The sequence below is a fragment of the Miscanthus floridulus genome, chromosome 5 (assembly GCF_019320115.1).
Source record: "Miscanthus floridulus cultivar M001 chromosome 5, ASM1932011v1, whole genome shotgun sequence".
NCBI classification, from domain to species: domain Eukaryota; kingdom Viridiplantae; phylum Streptophyta; class Magnoliopsida; order Poales; family Poaceae; genus Miscanthus; species Miscanthus floridulus.
Window position 1 is genome coordinate 107,116,642 of NC_089584.1, and position 21,661 is coordinate 107,138,302.

Sequence of the window (21,661 nt, forward strand, 5' to 3'; positions counted from 1 at the left end):
ATGGCGACGGAGATCCAGGGCTACTACGACGATGGCACCATCGTGGTGTCGTTCGACGCGGACCACATCGACACGACTGTCACGAACTTCGGTAGTGTGGTGGAGTGGTGGCTGGGCGAGACCTACCGCCTCCACCGCCGTGGTCACATCGCGGGTCTCGACGTGGAGTGGCACCCCGTTCGCGTGCCGAGCCCTGTCCCGCCTGTCGCCGTGCTACAGATCTGCGTCGACCACCGCTGCCTCGTCTTCCAGATCCTCCGCGTCGACTACGTCCCCGACGCCCTGTCCAGGTTCATCGCCGACCGCCAGTTCACCTTCGTGGGGGTCAGGATCGGCGACGATGTCGCGGAGCTGCGGACCGGGTACGAGCTGTGGGTGGCGAGCGCCGTGGACCTGCGCGCGCTCGCCGCCGACACGCTGGGGAGGCCCTAGCTGTGCCGCGCGGGGCTGCCGGCGCTGGTGTGGGTGGTGATGGGCGTGCAGATAGAGAAGCCGCACCACGTCCACATCAGCGCCTGGGACGCGCCCACGCCGTCGGACGACTAGCTCAAGTACGCCTGTGCTGACGCGTTCGCCTCGCTCGAGGTCGGCTGGAGGCTCTACGAGGGCGACTACTAGCAGGGTGCACGGTACGGTGTCTAGTTTAGCAATGCCGGTAAGAATCACTGTGGACCTCTAGACTATAGATTCGGGGTAGAGCCTCTACTAGATGGGGAAAACAGTTGGTGTACCTTTGTATGGGTCACCCTTTTGGTACACGACCACCGGTGTCGTGGCAGCTCCGGCGTAGGCGCTGGTACTGCGGCGTTGTAGGCGTCGTGGTGGCGATGCCGTGGATGTCCAGTGACGACGGTGGTGACCCTACAGAGGCGAAGGCGGTGTGGTGGGGCATCCCGTCGCTGGCAGCACACTGTAGATCGGATTAGGTTTCTCTTCGTGGATCACGGTGGCTCAGACCAACCTCGTGACTTAAGCCATGATCCCCACCTGTTTTTATATGTGCTGTGCGACAGGAGCCCACCAACCTATTAGGATTGGACGCCCTCGATCACGGCGCAGAGGCAAGGACCCAATTGGTGGAGATCAACTAACAATGCCATGCCATGCGAGACTTCGTGTTAGGCGTATCAGTATTCGTCTTTGGCGTCGATCGGCCCTGTTCAGCCTACCCATTTGTTCAGCTTCTTTTAGTTGAAACATCATTTTCCTCTTCTAGTAATTCAACCGAAACAATATTTTTCGGCCAGCAGCTAAGCTTCAGACCAGCGAACTGGGCTTGTCTGGTACTCTCTTGTCTTTCTTTAATTTGCATTGTAGTACTTCGCCTAATAAAGTTGTACTTATCCAATCCAGTGATCGCTCGTCGATCGAGTAGTACTCGTCATGTTTTGTTTTGTGGTATCGTCTCCCGTGTGTGGATGCATGGCATTTCGACTTCAAAATTTGAATCCTGTTCTCGTTGTTCGTCAACGTATGCTGCACTTGGGGTGCTGTTTTACACTTTTACTGTGTTCTTATATGAAATCTTTGCTGCCTGCTCAGCCTCCTGCTATTCTGCTATGATGCTCAATTGAAATGCTGAATAAGCCCCCCTCAAGAGCGTGCTGACAGTTCGAAAAGAAGAAAAAAGCGTGCAGAACTCCTCGATCTAGATAGTGGATATAGGATGCCACTCTTTAAAATGAAAAAAAGGTATAATCAGCTGTGACACGAAAAAAACGAATCCTTTTGTAGCTCGTTATTTATTGGCAAAAATTGAAAAGGTCAATACGAAGGAGAAGAAAGAAATAATAGTAACGTGGTCCTGGGCATCTAGCATTCTACCCGCAATGGTTGGCCATACAATCGCGATTCATAATGGAAAAGAACATATACCTATTTACATAACAAATCCTATGGTAGGTCGCAAATTTGGGGAATTCGTGCTTACTCGGCATTTCATGAGTTATGAAAGTACAAGAAAGGATACTAAATCTCGTCGTTAATTGCATATATTACCACCAATTTGTCGCTGGACGCCTGGACGGTTCGTCGCTCTACTCACGGCCTCACCTCTCTTTGGAGCGCTCGTGGGCAGTCGAGCTGGTAGCCGGGCTTATTTGCTTGAACTTATCGGTTATGGATAGTGTTTTTCTCTCATAGTAAATCAGCTAACGGTACTTGTTGGCTTAAAAAACAGGGTCGTAGCCTGCATACCATGACTCGTGTGCACATACATGGCATTTACACACACAAAGCTAAAAGCACAGTGTAATCTAAATACATGGCGAGGAAAAAATATGCACTATTACGATTCTCGGTGAGTCATGTAATTTTAACTTTAACCAAATATATATAAAAAATAAATACCCTAAAAAATTTAACTCTTATATACTCCTTATAAAAAAGTCAAACAATTTTAACTCTCCTTTATAAAAAAGTATTAATATTTTTTGTATTAAATAAGCATCATTGATTGATCATGAAATATATTTTTGTAGTAAATGTATACAGACGAGTACTTTTTTTTCTATGAAATAGTTCCGACCTAAGAAAGTTTGACTAGTCTCAAATCTAGAGTTACATTCTTTTTTGAAAGTATATAGAGTAAATATTTATGACACATAATAAACATCATTAAATTAGTTATTGAATATATTTTTCTATGATCGACTATTTAAAGATATAAACATTAATACCATTTTTATAAATCTATTCAAATCTGGAATGACTCATTGAAAAACGGAGGTTTTACTATAAAAAAACCCCATTAACAAATAGTATCTGTGGCAGACTGACAGTGTTACTTAACGCGCTTATTAATCAAAGAGCATTGAGCTGTAAAACCGCTTTATTAGTACCGTATATATTCGTTCACGACGTCGACGAGCAGGGAGCCGAAATGGCATAGCAAGTTGACAGTCGTGCGACGGGATAGCTCCGTAGACCGTAGACCCTAGCCCGTGAGCTTTGCTTTTTCTGGGAAGCCGGGAACGCAGGGCTCGGTTTTCGTAAGGCTCGCAGGCTCGCAGCAATGCCACTGAGAGCAGGTATAATAATCGCCTTTTAGCCGGCGAGGAGGATCCACGTCATCGAAAAACTAGCCACGTAAAGAGAGAGAATTTGGAGCGGACGGTAAACTCCTCATCGACTGCAGCGCAACGTACGAGGAGAAAACGTCTTTTTCTAGCCGGCTGCGAGCGAGAAGTTGGCGTTTCTTTCCCATTTCACGTACTCTTGTACTGTAATCATTAAATGCTACAGTCCATCAAACAGCTAAACCATAATATGAGTTGGCTATATAACTGACTGTATATGACATGGCATGCTCTCGCAGCCGGCAGCAGGCTAAATTGTTACACTTGCTCTGATGGGAGCTGCAGCGTGGAGGAAATGACGCAGCACGGCAGCAGTGCCGTGCCATACCACCCGCCCACCCTGCAGTAGCAGCAATTTTGCGTTACGCGTCATGTGGTCATGCCCTCATGCATGCCATCGCCCATGGGTGGGTGTCTGAAGTCGAGTCTCGCACCAAAAGACTTTCTTGGCTCGTCTCTCGACTAGCGTGCTTGCGCTTCCGTCAAAAAAGAAAAGAAAAGAAAATGCACAGTATGTTCATTAATTTTGGAGAGAGGTCATCTAAATTCATTAACTTTAAATTCCTAAACTATATAACGTAGTTCACCAGAGGTCTACATCCATCTTTTGGCCTTTAGATCTGGCATGGTATCAGTTAGCGTGGCATATAAAATGCCATGAGAAGGGGCAAACTGCATTTTAAATACCTCGTTGGCTGCTGACTCTACTGGCTATATCGTATTTACGTGAACTACTTAGATATTTTGGAGAGCCAAAGATACACTTTCAAAGTTGGTGGACATAAACCACGTCTCTCTAAAAATTAATATACCTCTGATGTATTTTACTAAAAAAAACTTCATCCCAAAATAAGGGTTTGATTCAAGTACTCTCTTCGTTAAAAAAAATATAGTTCTAATGCACTATCAAAGTATCACAAATTTAAGCAATTATATATTATATATAATATAAATAGTTATAACATTAAATAGGTATCATTAGATTTATTATGAGATATATTTTTCCATAACATACTTATTAATGTTAAAAACATTAATATTTTTATTTATATGTTTGATCCAACTTTGGAACTTAAGAGGTTGGCTTTCACTCAAGTTCTTCAATGATTTTTTATAGCACCCCCAGACCTACTTCTACGGGCAGGTGAAGGATAGAAGTCCTACTCGACTCATATACTTAAAATAAACGTGACTTATAGCGGGTGGGATTATAGATGTATCGTGAGACGTATTTGAGATTGAATATGAGTCTTACATCTTACATGTAAGATTACGGATGACGGATGGCTTATATAGCACGACGTGTGGATCGAACGGTTGATATAGAGGAAGAGTAAGATCACATATGACTGAGGGCTTATATAACACGACGTATAGATCGAACGGTTATTATAGAGGGAGAGCCTCCCTAAAAAAACTCGCTTTTTTTATAGTGTGATAATTGTGGCCACACTATTTTCAGATATGAGAATATTACGTATAACAAATAATGAATGTTTTATTTCAAGTTTTGGGTGTAAGCTAGGAAGCTGGGGTGACGGACCAGAGCGAGTTGTGTTGGAACATGCACTGAGATGACTTCGTGTATGCATTTTTATTTAGAAACCAATAAAGGATGGTGATGTACCTTTTTTTCACATCCAACGGTTTTTGGAATTTGACTCAATTTTTAGATTAGGGGGTGTTCTTTCCTCTCCCAAAGTTTAGAGTATTAAATATAGACTAATTATAAAACTAATTATATAGATTGAGACTAATTTACGAGATGAATCTATTAAACCTAATTAGTCCATGATTTAACAATGTGGTGTTACAGTAAACATGTGTAACACCCCCGGTGTTACGAGCTTGCTTAGCACCAAGATTAAGACCTAAAAGAGATTAGCAAAACAAATTCGCTGGGTTTAAGAGTTTAAAACTTACATGAAATGATAAACAAATTCTATGTGACTAACTTTTGTGGTTGAGAAAAATTAAAATAAATATTGTTAACTAGTGCTCTTAGGAGCTCAAAAATCGAATTTGAAGTTAAGATAAGCTCTTTTCGTTAAGACGACAAACACTTGAACTTACGTTTAAAGTACTATTTTTGGTGATTTATTGTGGGCGAAATAATTAATTAATGCTTAAATATTTTGTTCCTATGGATTAGTATGAAATATGGACCACTGCATGAAATACTTTTGGGTTGGAGTTAATTAGGTTTAGGCCTTTTAAAAATTGTAATAAAAGTATTAATGGCTATTAGTTCGAACTGAACCTTAACTTTTCTAAGTATGGGAAAAGTAGTAAGACAATGCTATCTTGACATTTAATTTCTAACAAAAAATATTTAAACACTAGCTGCATGTGTTGATATTGTTGATTGCATCAAAGTGAGTACTTGAGCATGGCATAGGTGGTTGTTGTGTTGAGTGTCACGTTGCTCTCATAAAAATAGCCCAAACTTTGTTAAAACAAGCTATGAACTATGTCGTTGACATTCTGTTCAAGAACTGGCACTTCGGGGATGAGCTCAGGTTGGCATTCGTGTGTCTCCCTCCCTAACTACTCATTGATCTTGATGATTGCTTTGTTAGATAATCGGTAGTGTGTGAAAGGATTAAGATACCTAAGAGAGAGGTAAATTGGGCTAATTCTAAAATTATTTGCAATAATTAAACCATACGGTTAGCTTATTTCACCCCTTGTGCCTAGAAAGTGTTTCTATTGTTCTATCGCACAAAAGCTTAGCAACCTATGTTCCAATCCTACTCTAGCATGACAATTCTATGAATGTAAAGACAAGAATTGAATTGCTCAAAGTAAATGCTTAAAGTAAAGAGAGAAGGAGGAACGCGGCGATGTTTTGCTGAGGTATCGAAGAGTCGCCACTCCCCACTAGACCTCGTTGGAGCACCCGCGCAAGAGTGTAGCTCCCTCTTGATCCGCGCAAGGATCAAGTGCTCTTTACGGGTTGATTTTTCGACACTCCGTCACGGTGAATCACCTATAACCGCTCACAATTTGAGTTGGGTCACCCACAAACTCCGCTGGATGATCACCCAGCTCCCAATCACCACGAAACCGGCTAGGTGAAGACGATCACCAAGAGTAACAAGCACGAACTCTTACTTGATCACGACAAGCTTAATGAGAAGGGTGGATGCACAAGTTGCTACTCTTGCTTTCACTAATAAGGCATCTCTCTTGGATTCTCAAATCTCAATCACCTCGCTAGGACCTTGCTCTTCTTGGCACTCTCAAAGGTGTTTCTCAGCTGTTGTAATGAGCAAAAGTGATCCCTTGAGTAAATAGAGGAAGTATTTATAATCCCTCATTTAAAACGAACTGTTATGTGCCACCGCAAGGTGACCGGACGCTCCGATCAGTTCTCCCCGTCACCGAGCAGTTAAGTTATGACCAGACACTGACCAGCGTTCGGTCAGCACTGACCGAACGCGTCCAGTCACAAAAACTTTCCTCTGGAACCTTACTGATATTGACCGGAGTCTGGCACCCAGCGTCCAATCACTTTGCTACTCAAAATCCGGCCAGTAGCTAGAACCTGACCAGCGTCCGGTCAGCACTGACCGAATGTGTCCGATTAGGATTCTCCCTCTCTAAAACCTTACTGGAGTTGACCGGACTCTGGCACCCAGCGTCCGGTCATATTACACTCAGTGTCCGGGCACATCCAGATGACTTCACCTTGATCAAATGAACTGACCGGACTCTGCGCCAGCGTCCGATCACAATGAAACCAACGTCCGGTCAATATTTGACCCTACATTCACTTCCAACTCGCAATCATATGTGAATGAAGTTTGCTCCAATTGATCTTAGGGCTATTTAGGAGCTAACTAGTGTTAGATTTGATAAGTGTGCACCACACCTAACCCACTAGACTCACCTAGATCAAGCTATCCGTCCTTACCCCCCTTCATAGTACGGATAAAGGAAAAACAAAGTCCTAAACTACTCTAAGTGTCTTTTCAACACCAAACGACACTTAGAACTAGTCCATCCTTAACTATGTCGTGCATCCTTTGAAAACCAAAATGATTTCCATCATAGGGGCATGACAACCATGATTGCACAATCAATTGCCATTACCGTGACCTAACTTAATTGCCTCTGTAAAACACACGTTAGTCACAGTAATCATGTATTGTCAGTAATCATCGAAACCCAACTAGGGGCCTAGATGCTTTCAATGTGGACTTTAGAGTAGTGAAATTGGTTGAGTTCTAGATATGAGGGTCAACAACTCTTGAGTTGCTTTAAAATGCGTACGCGACACCGGTGGTGGTCGATCGACCTGAGTCTGCAGTAACCATGCGCACACGTTGCTGATGCCTGGCTGCTCCTGGCCATGATCGTGCTCGTGGCCAGCCTTGCTGGCTGCCAGCCATGCGTCGGGCTGGGGGTTGGTCACAATCGCCTTCCATGGTGTCGGGCTGCTGCTGCATGGTCGTCGCATGTGCGCTGCCGTCCTAGATGTGTGCGGGCTTGACCGATGTCGCGGCGGCCTTCGTCTAGCCGACGTGGCACTCTTTCCACTGCTCAAACCACCTACTCACCGAGCCGCTGCCTACCTCCATAGTCACGTCACACTAATGCCCTTGTCATGGTGTCACTGCCCTCCCTCACATCATTTTGTTGCACCGGCCCTATGAGACAGCCCTGCGCGCAATCGCTGCATCATTGCCGCCGTCCGCGTCCCGCCATGGCCGAGCAGTCCCATCACAGCGCTGCACGACGCTCTCTCTCTGAGTCTTCCCCATGTGGATGCCTCACTTCATTAACGTAGCCTCGACCGAAGCATGTACAACCTTGAAGAGCTACCGTGCCCCGCTTGCCCTTGTCACCGATAGAATCGCCCCGCTTCGCACGAAAAATACGTGCGGTTCGGGGCACAACACCTCAATTCGGCATTCCGGCAGTGAGACAGGAAAGCCAGCTAGCAGCCCGACCCTGACCTTGGCGCAACCCAGCACTACTGGCCGCCAATTTGGCATTTTTCTCGCCGCCGACCAGGTGCATCGTCGTGCCAGTAAAATTGGGGTAAGGTCCGAATGGGTTCAATTGTTTGTATCCACAAGCTCGCTTTAACCTCCTCCATCTGGTGCTTGCCAGAGATATGGTGACGCATGTGTGTCCATCCTGGAGCACCACCGCCCCAGCGGCTCGCATGTGGCCAGGCTACCTCGGCACTCCTCCGCCTCAACCGTCACCGCAGCATGAATTCTGGTGAGCTACTGGTGCTTACCCGTTATCTCTACCACCCCGATAGTATCTTAGGCCACCAGAACAGTCACGCCGCCGCATAGTTCTGCCTGTCATGGAGCCTAGGCCTCGGTAGTGCATCGTTAAGCTCCCAACCGCCACCATCCTTACGCGTTTGGCCATAGAGCTCAGTTGACCCCCTTTGTCCCTCCGGAGCGCCACTAGGTTGCCTGGCATAACCGTTGTATGCCATCGGTGAGTCGCGCCATCACGCGCACGTGCCTAGGGATGTGCCGTTGTAGAGACGAGTTTTTACAGGATGTTAGGTGTGAAAGGATCTAGGATGTCGCCTAGAGGGGGGTGAATAGGCGTTTCTGAAAAATCAACACCTTTAAAAGCGGAAACGATTAGTAATAGGAGTTTCCAAAATGGAAACTCCAAATCAGAGTAATACAACCCCTCACAAGTTAGCCACAAAGTGTATAAAAGATACTAGATAAACTTAGGGAGCCAAACAGCGGCAACCAAAGAGTTGAATCAAAATGCACTAGTCAGTTAATGTCGGAAGTCCCGACAGTTTGGGTCAGAACTTCCGACGTGTCAGAAGTCCCGATGTTTGGGTCAGAACTTCCGACGTGTCAGAAGTCCTGACAGTTTGGGTCAGAACTTCCAACGCAAACTGTCAGCACTTCCGACCCCTACGGGAAATGAACTACAAGTGCTAAAATGAACTTTGTGATGCCGATGACTTACAAACCCACTTCCTAGTGGTAAGGTAAGGTGTTGGGTCACTCTCTTGACGTTGATAAGCCACCACTCCGTAGATCGAGTCCCAAACCCTAAGAAATAGCTAGAGAGAGGGAGACAACCAAATACAAGTAATTTCGAGCAAATCACAACAACAACAAGCACGCGGGAGACAAGAATTTATCCCGAGGTTCGGCAGCCCCACAAAGGAGCTCCTACGTCCTCGTTGTTGAGGTAACCACTTTGGTCGGAGTCTCTTCCACCTCCTTACCTCACTCAAGGATACCACAAAGGTCACTTGAGTTTCTTCACTAGAAATCAAGGGTAATACAAACTTCCCAAGGCTCTTCCACAAGATAGAAGCTCTTGGGCGACACCTCGCCGGCTAGGGGAAAATCCCCAAGAGTAACAAATGCAAATCAAACCGGCTTGACGAAGAAATCAAGTGCTCAAGCTTGCTCAAAGTGTTTTTCTCACTCAATCCACTCTCCAATCACTCAAACCCTTTAGGAATTGAAGTTGGAGGCAAAGGAGAGAAGAGTGGCGAGCCTAGAATGCTTGGGGGCTGTTTTGGCTGAGTGTTTGTTGCAATGAAATGAGTGGGCAACGGTTAGAATGGAGGAGACGGGTATATATACTCCAAGGCAAAATCTAACCGTTCAGATCTACGTCGGGAGTTCCGACGCAGATCTCGGGACTTCCGACGTATGAAGAAAACACTGTTCATGCGAGGTCAAAGTCCACTCGAGACAGCCAACGTCAGAACTTCCGACGAACGTCGGGACTTCCGACGGTCGGAACTTCCGACGAACGTCGGGACTTCCGACGTGCACAGTCAGCAGGTCAGTAGAACCATCGATGCCGGAACTCCTGGCTTAGGTCGGGACTTCCGACTGTCGGGAGTTCCGACTCACGTCGGGACTTCCGACGTCCACAGTCATCGCACAAGCAGTGACTGGGAGTCAGCACTTCCGGCAAGAGTCATGACTTCCGACTGTCGGGAGTTCCGGCTTACGTCGGGACTTCCGACACCGACAGTCACAGAAAATTATTCTTTGTGCTTGTGAAGTGCTAGAGTGTCTCTCTTTTGATTTAATTATTATGCTTAAGCACTCTATCTTCCTCAGACCACCTAAACTTGCATCCCTCTTAATAGTACGGCATACCTATTAACTCAAGATCAAAAGAAAAACAAAATTAAACCTTTTGAGTTGATCTTCTTTAAATTGATGCCGTGTCTTTCAATCTTCATCAAGTGAGGGTGCCAACATGTCAATATTGATCTTTTCACTTGAGCATAGCCATCTTGAGCATGTGACTTGATTCCATTCATCAAATATGAATAACTCCAAATGCATCAAGTCACTTTAATCAACTTGTCCAATATAGATTTGATCCTTCACATCAATATGACCATCTTAGCTTGATTAGTACCTCAACTAAATGCAAGTACTTTCTTCTTCACCCTAGCTAGGTTCTTTGGCCGCCAAGCCGTCGCTTGCCCTTCACCCTTGCTTAGTACCTCGAAGCCTTTCCTTGCTATCTTCACCATCTCAAGCCATTAAGTCACATCTTGTGTTGAATCATTCATTCATATGTATTATTATCTTTTTCATTTCAATTTAGCAAGCTTCAAATATGAGACCAATCCATATGCAATCCCTTATGTCTCATTAATTACTTCTTACAAGCTTGCTTTCACATAGAACATGGAAATCCCACAATAAATAAGCCTTTGCATGAACTCTATTTGCATTGTTGTCTTGTGCTTGAACTAGATAGTTTACACAATAACACATCATTTTAGCTTTCATTAAGTACCTGTGAGATAACCTATTACCTGTCCACACTTAGCAAACGAGTTAGTTCTTTAATCACGTTGTCATTCAATCATCCAAAACCCACTAAAGGGCTAGATGCACTTTCAATCTCCCCCTTTTTGGTGATTGATGACAACTTGATTAAAGCTTACAAAATGATATAAACATTTAAACTTTTGGGTTCAATGATTTATGAGAGGCTCCCCCTTAATATGTGCTTATGATTAGAATTCACAAAATGACCTTAAATGTCAACTGCACATACTAAAACATATAGGAGACTCCCCCTAAATCATTGCATCCATGGGGTGCATGTGTGTGTGACAAAGTTAAACCGTGATGCATATGACAAGATATATCACACAAGAATAAATATAAAGGCATCACATCAAATATTTTCATTCTAGCATGCATAGTCCTTATGAAAATAAATATAACACATGTAATTCACACATAGCACTCATTACACATTTTCTCAAGTCCAGAAACCACCGATATATAAAAAAGATCATATCTCAAGAGATACATAGATAAAGCATAAGTGAGTCTCATCTCTCACATGATACAATCTATCTCAAATCCAAGATACATCAATGAAGCTCAAAAACAAGAAACGACAGCCTGCAGTACATATCTTCAGGTACAAAGATAAGCAAATGAGACTATCCTGAAGCTTTAATCAGTCTCTCTCCCCCTTTGTCATCTATCACCACAAAGGTCCAACAATGACATACTAAGGACAAAGGGGCTACAAGCTGTCACACAAAGCACAAAGGGTGCTTAAGGTTCAAACTTTGTACTAATCTCTCCCTTTGTATTAAACTCTCCCCCTTTGTCATCTTAAAGAGGTTGTACTTGTCACTTGTTTGCAATTCAAAATAGATCAAGTACATTGGTTTACTAGGTCATGAACAAACTCATACACTAACCACTAGATTATATAATCATTCAAGCAATAGTGGTATTCTATGAGTCTAAAAATTTTCATTTGTAATGCATGATCCTATAAGCATGTACTATATGCACTAACCGCATATTAGTAAGGGATGAAAAATGATCATGCATAAATACAATGATACCTTTGCTATATTGGAGAGGAAGATAGTCATATAGATTTCAATTTATTTCTCCAATAGCACCATGAAGTCCAATTATAAGCTTGGTGAAGACCAATAGATACTAATTCTTTGAATTCCTATTCTTTACCTATATGAATTGAGAATCACTAATGATCAAGTGCACTCTTCTTGTTGTGGTTGGCTTGCTTCTTCTTTGATCATTGCTTGCTTGAGAGTACTAAAAGATGCACCACTTATAATACCACTTGAAATTTCATGATATCACTTGAAATTTTATGATGCCACTTAAAATTTCATGACTTGTTCTCTTTTTGGGTGTTGCTTGCTTTCTAGACCAATCTCTTGATTTTCTTCAACCAAGTACCTCAAATGTCCCTTTAGATTACCACTTCAATTTTAGCCATCCAAGCCTAGGGCGAAGTGACCTCTCTCCAAAGAACCATCCTTGATACTCACTTGAAATAACTTGAAAGAGAATCACTTGATCCACTTGAAAGATTTTGTTTGATTGATCCATATTGTTGGACTTAATTTGATGAATAACTTTGAATCTTTCTTTAAGTCCTTTTCTTTCTACTTGTTTAAGTCCTTTTGTTTCTATCAAAAGATCTCCAATTATCACTAGAACTTAAACTTCATCTTCATCTTGATCTTGATCTTGATCTCTAGCTTGAGTACCAAATGTGTACCAGATACATTCTTCAAACAAATTGTCTTGTACTCATCATTTGTCATGCTTCTATCTCAAACCAAAACCAAAACATAGGTACCTCAATCACTTATAGATATGATTCTAATTTGAGGACCTTTGAATCTAAGCGACTTTTGATCAATCCAATAATTTTCACTTTCCTGGCAGATTCTGTACTCTTCAAAGAATAAATCATATCTCCCAAAGTACATATCCAAAAACCATGAAATTTGGTGACGATGTGACACACTAAGTCTTCTATTAGCTGTAAAAATTTGAGCTTCTTTGGACTTCTATATTGCTACCAGATTTAATATCTTTCCACATAGCTATATGCTAAAAACTGCTGCACTATAGCTGACAAGATCTACTCCAAATCCGAAGTATCACTTATCCAAATCTCATGAAATTTGCACAGCAACTAATACCATAAGTGTAGAGCATGTAGACCAAATTGCAAGCCAATACAAATAGATTTGGTTACTCAAACATGTCTATGATCACTGCTAGCTCAGATTTTCAATATTGGACAGATTTCAATAATTGAGCTATTTTTCTCCAAATTGAACCAAACTTGAAATCAACTTGTTTGAATACTCTCACAAGACATATGTCCATTCAAACCACTTACTAGAAGAAATCTTATGAACATATCCAATCAAACCAACTTCAAACTTGATTACTTAAGCATTTAATCCATTCAAACATCTCATAGCAAGCAACATATGCATATATATCCAATTCAATTAACTCATATGCACCCAAATAAACTTTGATCAACAAGAGATATACCTTGATAGCTTATGATCATCTTTGCAAGCTTCAACTCCACTTATTTGTAGGACTTCAAATATATCAATAAATTCCCACAACTTGAATATGACACTTGTATGTTGATAGCATATGGACTTCACTCAATTTTGACTTGGCATTGGGATAGAATTGCACTAGGCTTCAATACTTGACTCAACATAAGATGAACAATAATAATTCCATTAAATCAAGTCTCCAATGCCATGGTACCTACAAATGATCATCCACTTTTCGATGGTACCTCAAACTAGTTTGGGTCCTCTCATGTTAGATGCAACATACTTAGGCATAGCCTTAGTATGAATAGCGGAATTTTTGCAATACTAACCAATAAGGTACAATAACAAACCTTCCTAGGCATAATATTTGCATCAATTGAAATAGGCTTAGGATTCTCACTTAGGGGACATGAATTAGCCAAGAATTGATTTTCTCTTTTTCGAATATTTGGCAAAATTATGATTTTCAAAAACTTGAGAGAGATTTTAGACGGACATAGGGATTTTTATGGACTTGAGAGAACCATGTCACATGTGATTAGGCAAATAATCAACCAAGGGTAGCAATAATCACAATATGACATGACTAGGTCACAAAGACCCAAAAACCACATGATTTTCAAAAACCACACCACCTACACATGCTAGTTAGGGATTTTGAAAAACATCTATCCTATATCACACAAATGCACACACTAGCATATAAAGGGCCTTAGATGCACTTACAATGCATGTATGTAAATACATACCTTTGTCTTGAGCCCACAATATCACCACTGAGATAATACATGGCATGACAACATCATGTTGACCTCACTTGTCAAATAATCATACCATATATGAAATCAATTTTCATCCAAAGGACTACAAATAATACTAGATAAATTTGTTAGTCCACAATATCACCACTGAGATAATACATGGCATGACAACATCATGTTGACCTCACTTGTCAAATAATCATACCATATATGAAATCAATTTTCATCCAAAGGACTACAAATAATACTAGATAAATTTGTTAGTCCACAATGGTGCAAAATAGAAACTGAGCTCCCCCTAAATAAGTACCACAAGTAATTTGACTGACTTTCAACAAGCACTTTATTCTTTTAAGAATTTGGGAGTCAATTTTCTATTTTGACCAACACAAAGTAATTTGCCATATTTAAATTTCGTTGAGACATACTCACAACCCACTTAGGTTTGATAGATCACAAGCTTCTAAGCAAATTAAGGATATATGAAATCATATGGATCAAACCTCAATTGCATCCCAATTAGTGCTCTGGTTCCTACCATACCAGACACGTCTGGTAGACATACCGGACACGTCTGGCATGTGAAGAACATAAACACTTTTCCTTTCTACCCTGGCCATACCAGACATGTCTGGTAGGCGTAGGACAGAAACAATTGAAGCGCTGCTTGTGATTCTTCGTTTTAGCTCTAGTACTTCTTGTATGCCTGCATCTGAACAAATGCATTGCTCTACTAGAGAGCCATTAAAAGCATCACATGGCAAATATGATAATGATTAAATAAAACTAATTAGTCACTTCTAATTATTTCACAAATATGCTTATTTGTGAGCCATTGAGCACTAAACACAAAGTGGCTATCCTATAAGGTCTTTAGGTACTTGTTACCAATGGTAGAGATGAAGTAAACGATATGGTCATTGATTTATCTTCGGGTCAACCATATATGAGATTATGATAAGAATTGATTGATAGATTGAGTGAATATTTTCAATTTACTTGCTCAACCATCCCGAAGCTTTCATCTCACCACCAAGTACCTACATTATCAACCTAAGCACATTTTGGTACCCAACTCTTATTGGGTCCTTTTGGGTTAGTCAACAAGTGCTTAGGCACCCAAATGGCCTTAGTACTAGTTTGTGGTGAACACATCACCTTGCTAGTGCTAACTCCTTTTGTGGTCTTCCTAAGCATATTATTATAAACAAATGTGTTTGGCTTAGGGATGTTACCATTTGGGCAATCATAGCTTAGATGCCCCTTTCTTTTACAAGCATAGCATATGCGACCTTTGTTTGCTTTATGCTTGTTTTGCTTGTATGGACATCTATCAACCTTGTGGCCCATCTCATTGCATCCATAGCATCTTCTTGTTGCAACTTGGGCTACCTTTCTTGACTCTTGATATATTGGGCATTTCTTAGTAGGATGCCCCAATTTCTTGCTCATGAGACAAGCGCTTTGTCCATCACTCTTCACTTGCTTGGCCTCCTTGATTGAAGCCTTTTGAGTGGCGGCTTCAACCTTGTCGGCCCAATTCTTATGTGGACACGTAGCCCACTCATGTCCATACAATCCACAACCATAGCACATACTTTTTCCATGTTTCTTGCTCTTGGTTGTGTTGGCCTTGCTTGAAATGTGATTCCTTTGTTGGGTTTTGAAGGAAGCAAGGTTTGAACCCTTCTCAAGCTTCTTCACCATGTTATCATGGTTATCTTGAGAAGGTTGTGCTTTCTCCTTACCCTTCAATCGAATCACATCTTTCTTTAATCTTTTCACCTCTTCTTTGAGCTCTATGTTTTCTATAAATTTTTGCTCAATCGAAGATTGGCTTGCTTGAGAAGCACACTCATTAGCACAAGAAATATTCAATTGAGATTGTGTACAAGTGAGTGTGTGAGTAGGAGGTTGAGATGATTTTACCGTTGTAATCACAACCTCATGAGCCACCTCAAGCATGATGCTTGATTCTACTAATTCTTCATAAGAGCACTTGAGATGAACATAGTTTGCTTGTAGCACATTATATTTGCTTGAGAGTTCATCTAATTTTGCCTTGAGCTCAAAGTTTTCCTTCTCTAGTTGTGAAACACTAGAAGAGGAGTTAGTAACTAAAGCATGCTCAATTGATAATTTTTCATACCTCTCATTTATGGCCTTTAGCTCTTGCAATTTGGAGATGAGAAACTTTTCTTGATTTTGAAGTGATTGCTCTTGTTTCTCATTCTCTTCCTCTAGCTCATCATTCTTCTCAACTAGCTTCATGAGAATGAGCTTGTCTTTGTTGCTTAGATGATCAAGAGTGTAGCTATCTTCAATTTCAATATCACTCTCTTCTTGATCATCTACTCGTGCTATCTCCTTGGCTTGATCTTTCTTGCTAGCCTTCTTCTTGCTTTTCCTGGCCATGAGACATAAGTGATGAGTATCATGAGATACTGAGGTTGACTCATCACTTGGCCGCCACCGGGCTTGAGCCTCATCATCATAGACTGCCTGCTGTCCGGCTGCCTCAGCCATACCGAACGCATCTGGTAGGGATACCAGACACGTCCGGCATGCGCTTGTAGACAGCGCAGTCACCTCGGCTTGCACCTCTTGCTCCGGCTCGACGCTCTTGAGATCTTCTGAGGCTTCTTCGCTGCATGAAGACATAATGGACATATTTTCCATTGACTCGACCTCAAGTGCATCATCGCATTTGGATTTTCCATATAACTCAATGAGTTTGGTCCAAATGAGATGAGCACTCTCCGGAGGTGGTTGTCCATTGAATATTGCCTCATCTTGAACCTCTGCACTCAATATACTCAAAATGATATTAATAGCTTGAGCATTTAGTTGCACGCATATCTCTTCCTCTTTTGATAAATTCTTATAGTTGCTCCAATCAACTATAGGAAGAGGTATGCTTGCAAACACAATATGCTCAACAAGAGGACTAATATCTCTAAAAGCATTGAGTACATGAATTGACCAAGATAGAAAGTTTGAACCATCATTTTGGAGAAGCATCGGCTCCAACTCGATAGGCGTCGACATCCTTTTCTCACGGCGGTGAAGCTTTGGGTGAGAACCTCGCTCTGATACCAATTGAAAGGATCTAGGATGTCGCCTAGAGGGGGGTGAATAGGCGTTTCTGAAAAATCAACACCTTTAAAAGCGGAAACGATTAGTAATAGGAGTTTCCAAAATGGAAACTCCAAATCAGAGTAATACAACCCCTCACAAGTTAGCCACAAAGTGTATAAAAGATACTAGATAAACTTAGGGAGCCAAACAGCGGCAACCAAAGAGTTGAATCAAAATGCACTAGTCAGTTAATGTCGGAAGTCCCGACAGTTTGGGTCAGAACTTCCGACGTGTCAGAAGTCCCGACGTTTGGGTCAGAACTTCTGACGTGTCAGAAGTCCTGACAGTTTGGGTCAGAACTTCCAACGCAAACTGTCAGCACTTCCGACCCCTACGGGAAATGAACTACAAGTGCTAAAATGAACTTTGTGATGCCGATGACTTACAAACCCACTTCCTAGTGGTAAGGTAAGGTGTTGGGTCACTCTCTTGACGTTGATAAGCCACCACTCCGTAGATCGAGTCCCAAACCCTAAGAAATAGCTAGAGAGAGGGAGACAACCAAATACAAGTAATTTCGAGCAAATCACAACAACAACAAGCACGCGGGAGACAAGAATTTATCCCGAGGTTCGGCAGCCCCACAAAGGAGCTCCTACGTCCTCGTTGTTGAGGTGACCACTTTGGTCGGAGTCTCTTCCACCTCCTTACCTCACTCAAGGATACCACAAAGGTCACTTGAGTTTCTTCACTAGAAATCAAGGGTAATACAAACTTCCCAAGGCTCTTCCACAAGATGGAAGCTCTTGGGCGACGCCTCGCCGGCTAGGGGAAAATCCCCAAGAGTAACAAATGCAAATCAAACCGGCTTGACGAAGAAATCAAGTGCTCAAGCTTGCTCAAAGTGTTTTTCTCACTCAATCCACTCTCCAATCACTCAAACCCTTTAGGAATTGAAGTTGGAGGCAAAGGAGAGAAGAGTGGCGAGCCTAGAATGCTTGGGGGCTGTTTTGGCCGAGTGTTTGTTGCAATGAAATGAGTGGGCAACGGTTAGAATGGAGGAGACGGGTATATATACTCCAAGGCAAAATCTAACCGTTCAGATCTACGTCGGGAGTTCCGACGCAGATCTCGGGACTTCCGACGTATGAAGAAAACACTATTCATGCGAGGTCAAAGTCCACTCGAGACAGCCAACGTCAGAACTTCCGACGAACGTCGGGACTTCCGACGGTCGGAACTTCTGACGAACGTCGGGACTTCCGACGTGCACAGTCAGCAGGTCAGTAGAACCATCGATGCCGGAACTCCCGGCTTAGGTCAGGACTTCCGACTGTCGGGAGTTCCGACTCACGTCGGGACTTCCGATGTCCACAGTCATCGCACAAGCAGTGACTGGGAGTCAGCACTTCCGGCAAGAGTCATGACTTTTGACTGTCGGGAGTTCCGGCTTACGTCGGGACTTCCGACACCGACAGTCACAGAAAATTATTCTTTGTGCTTGTGAAGTGCTAGAGTGTCTCTCTTTTGATTTAATTATTATGCTTGAGCACTCTATCTTCCTCAGACCACCTAAACTTGCATCCCTCTTAATAGTACGGCATACCTATTAACTCAAGATCAAAAGAAAAACAAAATTAAACCTTTTGAGTTGATCTTCTTTAAATTGATGCCGTGTCTTTCAATCTTCATCAAGTGAGGGTGCCAACATGTCAATATTGATCTTTTCACTTGAGCATAGCCATCTTGAGCATGTGACTTGATTCCATTCATCAAATATGAATAACTCCAAATGCATCAAGTCACTTTAATCAACTTGTCCAATATAGATTTGATCCTTCACATCAATATGACCATCTTAGCTTGATTAGTACCTCAACTAAATGCAAGTACTTTCTTCTTCACCCTAGCTAGGTTCTTCGGCCGCCAAGCCGTCGCTTGCCCTTCACCCTTGCTTAGTACCTCGAAGCCTTTCCTTGCTATCTTCACCATCTCAAGCCATTAAGTCACATCTTGTGTTGAATCATTCATTCATATGTATTATTATCTTTTTCATTTCAATTTAGCAAGCTTCAAATATGAGACCAATCCATATGCAATCCCTTATGTCTCATTAATTACTTCTTACAAGCTTGCTTTCACATAGAACATGGAAATCCCACAATAAATAAGCCTTTGCATGAACTCTATTTGCATTGTTGTCTTGTGCTTGAACTAGATAGTTTACACAATAACACATCATTTTGGCTTTCATTAAGTACCTGTGAGATAACCTATTACCTGTCCACACTTAGCAAACGAGTTAGTTCTTTAATCACGTTGTCATTCAATCATCCAAAACCCACTAAAGGGCTAGATGCACTTTCAAGGTGCAAAGCGTGTCTCTTCTGCAATAGTGCGCATAGTGCCGCATAATAACTTGTTAGACTGAGGACTCTTTTGCAAATGCATCGGAGCGCTCGCGCAGCGGGCCCGTTGGGCCAGCCTGCTGGTGCGTGGCAACGCTCCACGTGGGTCGCAATGGGCTGCTAGGCCAAATGCTTACCGCCGGCCCTTTTTGTTTTCTAAAGCATTTTTTCTAATTTAGTTTCTAAACAAACTTGTAGTTTCAATATGAATTTATGTACCTGCCCAAAAATTATGAAACTAATTTGTTATGTTCCTAAAATCATGATCTTTCTACTGGTATGTCTTGTTCACATAGTTTCACAGTAGTTTCAGGGGCTATCTAATTAAATTGGGATGCTTAATATTATTAAGATATAAACTTGTAAGATTTTTCGTGATAAATTAGTAATAGTGTTGTCTCTGAAACTTTCACAGTGAATTCCTACCATTATTAGGTGCTCACTGTAGTTTTTGTATCTCCATAATAATTAGTTTGCTAAGGTAGATAAATGAGCCCTAGTTGAAATATATATATATATATATATATATATATATATATATATATATATTTAATCAATAAAATGCCAAAACACCTTGGGGTTGTAAAACTAAAATATTTTTTAGAAATGAAGCCTTATTTGACGACGCGGATACGTAGTTTTGTGCGTTAGTCATTAGAGCTAGCTCGTTAGCTTGCGAAGCGTAATAGTATTTTTAGAGTTATAGTTGTCGTTGGTTAATAATGTTTTCTGCGCTGCATCTGTGAATATCATAATAGAAAAATGATGGATCTGGAGTCGATCGGAGTAGCAGGAGGATGGTGCCTTGGTGATCGTGTCGCCATGGTGGAATGCAAATCCTTGGTTATATCTTGCCCAGGCAAGCTCCGGTGCATAACCTCTAATATTCTGCACTTCATGTTGTGCATTAAATTTTGAGGAGTTGAATGAAACCCACTTGCATATACATATATCCTCATCCCATGAGTCTTACTAGTATGATAGGATCATGTATATTGTTATGCTATAGGATCCGGTAGAAGTCGAGTGATTACCTGTCATTCCTGAGAGATGGGAAAGATATTATTGTTGTTATTATATTACTATCACATGAAATATATATGGATGCTAATTGGAGACCAGGCGGAATTATACTTTGGATCTGGATTCGGTTAGGCAATCGAGCGAGGCTTGGGTTGCACTTGTTCCGCCTATATCGATTGAGGACCGTCCGTTACTATGGATAGTAGTCAGGTCACAGACCTATTATTCTGAGCACATATTTACTTATGGGAGTGAAAAAAATTGTTACTCTCTTGTTATGGGTTCCAGCTCTTTCCAGACCGACTTTTAGAGGTGTGTATTAGGTGGTCTAAGCGCCATACTGAGACTATGTCTCAAGTGTGGGGGCTTGGAGTCCAAGTTTAGACGAAAACTGGACCCCGTGACAGGAGTGGAATGGGTTGATCTCGTTTGTGCCTATGGTACAAGCGAGACGTGTGTTTTGAGGTACCCAGCTAGGATATATTGATTCGTGAATCACCATTTCTGTGAGACAGTATGACTTGGCTATGGTCTAGCACTATAGTAAGAACTGAAATATGAAAGATGGTAAAATAGTTCTGATTGCTTATCACCTGCTTGAAAATAGCATAGGTGCTTACATAGAATGGTTAGTTAATGAACTAATGATGGCTGTTAATAAAATTGAATATAAGGATGTACGTTTAGTAATGCTTATTTTCTTCCTGTCGGGTAAGTCTTGCTGAGTACAATCGAAAATCCAGGGTTTTATTTCTCCTATTGCAGGTGATAGGTGGTTGCTAGAGCTAACTCTTGTGTGTGGAAATCTCCTGGTGGGCCTAAAGAGAATTTCTTTCACGCTACGATCGTAGTGTTTATTTATAGCCCTCACTAAAAGTTTTAAAAAAAAAAATTTTATGACCTGCCATCATAACTGGTTTATAAATGTTCCCTATGTTAAGGATTCACCATTAATCT

General features: G+C 41.9%; 1 pseudogene; it reads left to right on the forward strand.

The window, feature by feature from the left end:
- LOC136452933 (3'-5' exonuclease-like) lies at positions 1 to 618 on the forward strand (annotated as a pseudogene).
- The last annotated feature ends 21,043 nt before the right edge of the window (positions 619 to 21,661 follow it).